Source organism: Macrobrachium nipponense, chromosome 28 (assembly GCF_015104395.2).
Source record: "Macrobrachium nipponense isolate FS-2020 chromosome 28, ASM1510439v2, whole genome shotgun sequence".
Taxonomy (NCBI): domain Eukaryota; kingdom Metazoa; phylum Arthropoda; class Malacostraca; order Decapoda; family Palaemonidae; genus Macrobrachium; species Macrobrachium nipponense.
In genome coordinates this window covers 48,921,231-48,928,730 of record NC_087217.1, presented here as the reverse complement: position 1 = coordinate 48,928,730, position 7,500 = coordinate 48,921,231, and positions in this window count along the sequence as shown.

Genomic DNA, 7,500 nt, shown 5'->3' with positions numbered 1-7,500 from the left:
AAATGACTCAACCGAATTTGACCATGCCCATTGGTGCGTTGCTCGCCAGTCTAAGCAACAACGAGAAAGCCGTCATCAGAAAGATAGAGAAGACTCTTTACAAGATTAATAGTGCTGAAGCAGCAGTCATTTTTAACAAAACATATTATTATTATTATTATTATTATTATTATTATTATTATTATTATTATTATTATTATTTGAAAACTCTTCACAGTACACACATTTTATCCCTGAGTTTTTCATAGCTATTTCCTTTCGCTTTTAAACACAATAAACGAAACAACAAACGATCGAACACATCCACAACAAACATATATAAATTCATAAGCAAACAAAGGCAAAAAGCATTTATTTATTTAATAAATGCACAACAACAACACCAAACTTGTGCATGATTCACCAAAAGCAAACTCTACCGAACAAACGCCAATCGAACACACGTACATATACACACATAAACAAGCACTCGAGAGAGAGAGAGAGAGAGAGAGAGAACGTGTGTGAATAATGAAGTGGTGATAATGACCATCCATTTGTTTAAGGAGGCTGGGGTTAATAGTAGTGTAGCCACGTTGCCTCTGATGTATGGAGGACAACACTGCAATTTAACTTGAGTAGGTTACAATGTTCGTATAGTAAAAATAGTTATGGAAGTAGGAAGAGAGGAGGTGGGAGGGGAGAGGAGGGGGGGTAACAATATGGTATGGAAGTGGAAGGATAAGGGGTGGGTTGCAGGGTGGGAGGAGGAGGAGGAGGGGGGTATCAATATAGTATGGAACTGGAAGAAGGGGGGAGGGGTGGTGGATGTGGGAGGGGGAAGGGGGGAGAGGTGGTGGAGAGTTTATGCCACCTTTCGGCCACAACGGTAGCCGAAATACTAACCTCAAATTAATTACGCTATTTTCAAAAGAAGGTACCTCGTTTTTACCCTCTGCCCAACATGATTGTCGAGTGTGTGTGGGGGGGGGTCAACCCCCTCTCTCTCTTTTTGGGGGGGCCCTTGCTTCTTCTGGGTCCTTGTTCTGGGTGCGCCCACAAAGGGATGACATACAATAGGTTGAGTTACGACAATAACATTTGGGCAGAAAAATATTGATATTTTATGCGCGCTTTATATACGAGCGCGAAGTACAATACTTCACGCAGAATGGGATATGCGGCCGGGTCGAGCTCTTAAAACGAAAGCCATTACTTTTGCTGGGGGAAAGATGGGCTACGAAATTCTGTAACTTTTTTTACATTTAAAAAAAAAAAATTTCACTTTTTAATTTTTTTTTTACTTGAATGTCCGAAGGCCTACGTATGCGGACAGATATATATTCTTCGATGAACTGCCATTATTAATTGAAAGTTTAATCTTTGGTAGATTACAAGTTTTTAGCAGAGAGAGAGAGAGAGAGAGAGAGAGAGAGAGAGAGAGAGAGGTGAATAAGAAGTGAGAGATGGCGAGAAAGAAGATAAAGATTGAAAATAAGAGAGAGATATAGAGAGGGGAGAGGAAGAAAAATAAGGAACGACAGAGAGAGAAGATAAAGATGAAGAATATGAGAGAAAGAGAGAGGAATAAAGAGCGTCAGAGAGTGAAGAAGATAAAGACGAAGAATAAGGAGAGAGAGAGAGAGAGAGAGGAATAAGGAGTGACAGAGAGAGAGGAAGATAAAGATGAAGAATACAGAGAGAGAGAGAGAGAGAGAGAGAGAGAGAGAGAGAGAGAGAGAGAGAGAAGGTGGGTTCCCCTCTAATGACATCTTAAGTCCTCTTAAACAAGCATCTACCTGTCCACGCAACAATGTACGGAAGCTCAAAGCCAAATGGATGGCTGTCGGTAAATTTGCATACGTCGGTAAATCTAACCCTCATTCTTTATATTCTCCTCCACCTCCTCCTCCTCCTTCTTCTTCTAACAACCCTGTTGCCCTCTGATGAAGAAGAGAGAGAGAGAGAGAGAGAGAGAGAGAGAGAGACTTTTGGAAATGACACATAACGTTACTAAGGAGAAATATCTTTAGATTTCAATCACTTGTGCCTGGTTACATAACTAGCCATGGTCTCCTTAGGTTAACATCATAAGAGTTCCATGCTAACTGCTTAGTAGCAGCAGTAGCAGCAGCAGTACTACTACTAGTAGTACTAGTAGCAGCGACAATGGTCTTTTCTCCAGCCAGCAAGAATTATGACAGCTCCTTACACAGGTCGAGTAATTAACAGCAACTACAGACGAAGATACAACACTACAAAATGCTAATCTCACCCAGCCTCGGGAGAGACTTTGTTCCCTAACTTGTTTCTCGTTATGAATAATAGGACTGAATAAAAAAAAATCTAATGTTGGTACTTCTGATCTTCTATTTAATATTGGTACTTCTGATCTTATCTGATATTACCGACCTTCTATCTGATATTAGTAATTCTGATCTTCAATTTAATAAGTACTTCTGCCCTTCAATTAAATATTAGTATTTCTCATCTTCTGTCTGGTATTAGTAGTTCTGATCTTCTATCTGCTATCAGAACTTCTGATCTTCTACAAAATACTAGTATTTCTGATCTTCTTATGAGAGGATACCAAGACGAATATCAGTATTATTATTATTATTATTATTATTATTATTATTATTATTATTATTATTATTATTTTTTATTATTATTATCATTAACAGTTTTATTTCGTACGGACGATTATCATGATATCCACTACAAAGATCGTTGGGTGTGTAAAATGATCCTCTAATTACAATTGCAAAGAATTTTAAGGAATAAGAAAACAACGAATTACCTCGAAAGCTCTCAAGAAATAGGACGCCCGAAATGAGTGGATCTCCAATAATAAACAAATAAATTCGCAAACACACACCACACACCACACACACATATATATACTATAATATAATATATATATATATATATATATATATATATATATATATAGATATATATATAGATATATATATATATATATATAATATATATATATATATAGATATAGATAACCATAGATACATATAGGGCAAAAGATAATGAGCTGAAGCACTCGGGCAAAAAGAATTCCGTGAAAATAACTATAGAGGCTATGGCCTGGCTGTGAAGGTCTGGCAACACTGGTTATACGATCACCTTTCGGTAAAGCGGAGGCAACTATAACAAATATACGAACAGACACCTTCATCAATTTAAAAAATAAAACGTTAAAAATAAAAGGTCATGATGACTGTACTAGCCATAACTACCTCAAAGAGAATCGTCTGTAAGCCTATTCATAAATATGAGGTAGGAGAATAAATTACACTTATTTCCGTCATTCTGAGCCTTCGCCATACATGAAGGATCATATCCTTCACGCGTCAAACATCGTATCCTGCAATACTACAACTATACATTTCCGGTATTCTAGGCCTTTTGCCTTTTCTGCATTGTACATCTTTTTTCTTTACCTTTCCTACAATGTACCCCTTTTTATAGACATTCCCTGCATTGTACACCTTTTTTCTTCACCTTTCATACAATGACCCCATTTTTATTGACATTCCCTGCATTGTACACCCTTTTTTTCTTTACCTTTCTTACAATGTAATTGCACCCATTTTTATTCTTTCCTGCATTGTACCTACCCTTTTTTTAACTGTCCTACATTGACCCCCTTTTTATAGAAAATCCCTGCATGGAAAAACTTTTTTTCTTTACCTTTCCAACAATGTACTCATTTTTTTTTTACCTTCCCTACATTGTACACCTTTTTTTCTTTACCTTTCCTGCACTTTACACCTTTTTTCTTTAACTTTCCTGCAATGCAATGCACCAATTTTCATTCATTCCTGCATTGTACCCTTTTGTACCTAACTTTCATTGCACTATACCCCTTCACTTTGACAATGATGAAATCCTTCACTTAAGACAAAAGCCCACCACAGGAAACACCTCCCCATTCCACACACTCGTCGGAACCTCTCTCTCTCTCTCTCTCTCTCTCTCTCTCTCTCTCTCTCTCTCTCTCTCTCTCTTTAATAATGCATTCTATATCTCTCATTACTCTATAATGAATGTTTCCTCATTTTTTTCTCCTCTCAGTATTATATCCTTTATTGTCACTATCTTAAAAAGAAATACTCTCTCTCTCTCTCTCTCTCTCTCTCTCTCTCTCTCTCTCTCTCTAAGCCCATTTCCCAGAACCTATTTTCTCACCCATATTCGTGCGAGCGGATCATATATCAGCGAATGGGAGGCTCAGAAAAAGAAACAATTACGCTAAGGTCGTTAGCGAGTTTACCTCGTTAGAGGTAGGTAGGTAAGGAGAGGTAAGGTGAGGTAAAGTAAGGGTGTCGGGCCAGATCAAGAAGAGGGTCAATTGTATTAACTGCTCCAAAGCACGGAATGAGAGAGAGAGAGAGAGAGAGAGAGAGAATGGTTGTTTTAAGTGTAGTGTATAAGAGAAAAGGTTTCAATATTCAATGGGGAGAGAGAGAGAGAGAGAGAGAGAGAGAGAGAGAGAGAGAGAGAGAAAACACTTATTAAGTGACTTTCCATATGCAAATCACTAATAAGCAACAGATCCAGTCGGTAAAGCTAGAATATTTCGTATATACACACACGCGAATATATATATATATATATATATATATATATATTATATATATATATATATATATATATATATATATTTACTTACTTTTGTGGCGACATAAATAAATAAATAAATAAATACACACACACACATACATATATATATGTATGTATATACATAAAATATTACATATATTATATATATAATTCAAACATATATAATATTCATATTATATAATATATATATATATATAAGGGATATATATATATATATATATACATAAGGGATATATATATATATATATATATATATATATATATAATCATATATATATATATATATATATATATATACGTTAAGGGATATATCTATATATATATATATATATATATATATATATATATATATATATATATATATATATATAATATATATAATAATAAAATCGCCTCGATCAGGAGGTGGGGGCTGACGAAATAGCGCCATTATTATTCCTTCCCAGAAGCCAAACCCCCTCCCCGCTTCTTTTCTTTTTTTTAAATCAAGCGTGACTCCGATCATTACACGTGCGATAATTTCGCGACTCTCAATAACGAGAATTGATTTCAAATTACTTCCAGATCACCAAAGCTCCTTCATCAAAGGCCCTTTATGTACCTCTCGTGATGTGGCAGAAATCAGAACTTCTTTTCTTTATTGTTATCATTTTTATTCTTATACATAGTCGTCATTAGGGAGCGGATATGAAATGCTATGAAGTGATCTAAATTCTTATATGTAAGTGATCTGGTTCGAAGGCAGCACTCCTCTCTCTCTCTGTCTCTCCTCTCTCTCTCTCTCTCTCTCTCTCTCTCTCTCTCTTTGTGTGTGTGTGTGTGTGTGTGTGTGTGTGGAAGAGTTTAAAAGAAAGCTAGACAAAAGCATTAGGACATTGTTAGTGAACAGTAAAACCTACTCCTGCAGATAAGTGAGCTCACGATGTCTCCTCGGATGGACTAACAAGTCTTTGAGACATCCTAATCCTTGTAACTCCTTATAACTCACTCTCTCTCTCTCTCTCTCTCTCTCTCTCTCTGTCTCTCTCTCTCATCAAGAGGCTAGGAGATATATATTATAATATAAATATTATATTATATATATATTATATATATAATATATATATATATAATATACACACAAGATGAGAGAGTGTGTAAAGTAAATAATATGAAACACGTATACTTGTATAAAAAGTGGGGGAAAAAAAAATGCAAAATTGGAATATAATAGGCATCTAACTAAGTAAAAGAGAAGAAGTATGTCAGCGCGAAGCAGAAAAATCATAAAATTCAAAACAGCATATAAGTGTATGGATAAAATAGCACGTGTATGGATAACAGAGAACAGAAGCCAGGATGCATTCGCATACAGCGTAATTCACAAAGGTTTTATGATCTTTTATTTTGCAAATCCACTTTTTTTCCTCAAGTCAATAAATCAATCATCTTTTCTTTTGCAAATCCACTTTGTTTTTAATCAATCAATCAATCATCTTTTCTTTTGCAAATCCGCTTTGTTTTTAAATCAATCAATCAATCATCTTTTCTTTTACAAATCCACTTTGTTTTCAAATCAATCAATCAATCATCTTTTCTTTTGCAAATCCACTTTGTTTTTAAGTCAATCAATCATCTTTTCTTTTGCATATTCACTTCGTCTTTAAATCGATCAATTATCTTTCCTTTTGCATATCCACTTTGTTTTTCAAATTAGTCAATCATCTTTTCTTTTGCATATCCACGTTATTTTCAAATCAATCAATCATCATTCCTTTTGCATATCCACTTTGTTTTCAAATCAATCAATCATCTTTCCTTTTACATATCCACTTTGTTTTCAAATCAATCAATCATCATTCCTTTTGCATATCCACTTTGTTTTCAAATCAATCAATCATCTTTCCTTTTGCGTATCCACTTTGTTTTAAAATCAGTCAATCAACATACAACATTAGTGGAAGCTCGACTTCAACGGCAGAGAGAAATGGAAACGATAACTACTGTTAGAAATAAGACTGTGAAATACACATGACGCAGAAACAAATGAGCCTGCAAGATAAAAGTTTAAAATGTGCAAGGAGCATATAGTAATGAAATAAAAAATGAATACGCAAGAACAAATGTATTGGAACTCAAATAAACCTGTTGAAAGAGATTTCCTTTTAGGACGAACTTAATAGATTTTAATGGTTACTAGAAAGAGTCTGGCGCCCTTAAACTAAAAAAAGAATTGTAATTCGAAATACAGTTGGAAGTAAAGATACATATTTATATCAGTTTCCATTCTCTTCAAGAACCGAGGAATTGAAACGTGAATTAACTAAATAGAAGATGAATGATTAACGAAAGTTCCTTTGAAGGAGCGGACGAAATGTAGAAGATTATAGTTAAATGAACAAAAGTTCCATACCACAAAGTTTATTACGCGTATTTATGCCCGTATATATATATATATTATATATATATATATATATATTATAATATATAGATATATATATATATATATATATATATATATATATATATATATATATATATATATATATTATATATATAACTTATATATATACATATTGTGTGTAAGATATTTAAAAAAAATATAATGCAGACACCCGGAACACTCAACATACACCCCCCACCCCCCCCCCCCAGAAAAAAAAAAAAAACGAAACGCATACGGGCCAAAGCCATAAGCGAAACAATTTTGTACATCATTGCCTGGGTATAAAATGAGACAGTAAAACATAAAACTTCGGCAAATAACCCGTGTTTTAATTACCCATAAAAGAAAATTGAACGACCACGACAGGAACGAAAAGCGATATTACGCAGATATAATGTTGTGATGTCTTATTTAGTATTAATTACTAGGCAGACTTTAAATACAAATGGGAAAAGGAG